Genomic DNA, 2,068 nt, shown 5'->3' with positions numbered 1-2,068 from the left:
TTCGGCTCATCTTTCAATTTCTTCTGATACTCTATAATTTTTTCTCTTTTATCCGACTCACTCATTTTCAAAACCTCCCTGCCACACCTAACCCTCTCAGCTCTCACCCATCACTTACCTACGCTTAACTTTCCCTCCACCAGGTAGTGGTCAGACATACCTCCACCCTCCCCTCTCAGAACTCTCACATCCAACAATCTTCCTATCATATTCCTAGACACAACCACATAGTCCATCAATGCTTTATCCACAACCATTCCACCCTCCTGTCTCACCCATGTATACTTATAAATATCTTTCTTCTCGGACAGCTTATTTCCAATCACAATCTCTCGCTCAACACACATCCCTATCATTCGTTCCCCATTTTCATTTTCTCCAGGCACACCATGCATACCAGCTACACCTTCAAATGCTACATTTCCCACTCTAGCATTCAGATCTCCCATCATTACCACTTTCACGTTCGCTCCAAAACTCTGCAGACACTCATCAACATCATTCCAGAAAGACTCCCTCTCTTCTTCATCCCTTTCACTACCAGGCCCATATGCATTCACAAACGTCCACAACTCACGTTTAAATTTCGCTTTCACCCACATCAGTCTCGATGACACCTCCTTCCATTCAATCACACACTGCTGTACTTCCGGACTCACTAACAAGGCCACACCTTCTCTTGCCCTTCCTCTATCAACACCTGACAATCTTCCATTCACACTTCCAAACATAGACTCACCCTTCCCTTTCATCTTCGTTTCACTCAAAGCTAACACATCGAACTTTCTTCTCACAAATATACTGTATATATATATATATATATATATATATATATATATATATATATATATATATATATATATATATATATATATATATATATATATATATATTGTTACATCTGCAGTTCCAACACTGCCACAGGCTCCAACAGCAGTAGCACAGTATTGGAAGGACGTTGCCCAGTGAGTTGTTCTTCCTATGGTCAGCATTTAGGTGTACAGTACACAAGATAAGCTGAGGCGGAAAAAAAAAAAAAAAAAAACTGGCTATGTGGTAATTCACAGATTATGAATTAACGTAATCTTTTTCCATTCACTGGTGTTTCGGATCATCCTCCTAAACTGTTGCTTGGCTATGTATAATGGCTGTTCACACCTTGCTGTTGTTTCTTGCTGAATAAAGCCTTACATTCAAGAGGCTAGATAAGTTTCTTATTTCACCACAAATTATTCAGCCAAAATTTTTTATCACGTGTGAACATTGCCAGTGATGGAGAAGTTTTTAAGACCAGATCGTTTTGAAGGCTCTCGAGAGACAACGCCTGCAGAGTGGAATCATTGGTTTTGCACCTTTAACAATTTCTTGGGTAGTTTTAGTAGCGACTCTGATCCTAACAGGCTTAAGCTACTTGTCAGTCACGTCTCACCTTCAGTTTTCAACCACATCTCCGACTGCAAGACTTATGATGAAGCCATCGACGTACTGAAGACTATGTACGTGAAGCCTACAAATGAAATCTTCGTGAGGCATCAGTTATCCACCAGAAAGCAGACAAGTGATGAATCTGTCAACCAGTTTCTCCACTCCTTCAAGTTGTTGTCAAAAGATTGTCAGTTATCCACCAGAAAACAGGCAAGTGATGAATCTGTCAACCAGTTTCTCCACTCCTTCAAGTTGTCAAAAGATTATGGATTTAAAGCTGTGAAGGCCGACACGTACTGGACACGCATGAGGCTATCCGTGACGCTTTTATATCTGGTCTTGGTTCTCCTGTTATACGCCAACGTCTATTGGAGAAAGACACTCTCACTCTACATGAAGCTGTGCAGCTTGCGCGAAGCTTGGATTCGGCTCAACGGAATGCAGAAATGTAGAGTTGCAAGCAGATGACTCGAGGCCACCTAGTCCACCAACATGTTGGTGTTTTATCCGGCAACAGTGGTAGCTGTAAACTTGGCCGAGATTCAGTCAGCTGTCCGGGCAAAACAAACCCAATGATAATTTGTCATTGTGCAGTTCTAACTGGTCTCCAATCAATATCATGCAAGTAAACGTATTATACTGA

The sequence above is a fragment of the Coenobita brevimanus genome, chromosome 46 (assembly GCF_032717465.1).
Source record: "Coenobita brevimanus isolate Jiangsu-jjx chromosome 46, ASM3271746v2, whole genome shotgun sequence".
Classification (NCBI taxonomy): Eukaryota; Metazoa; Arthropoda; class Malacostraca; order Decapoda; family Coenobitidae; genus Coenobita; species Coenobita brevimanus.
This window is presented reverse-complemented; position numbering follows the sequence as displayed.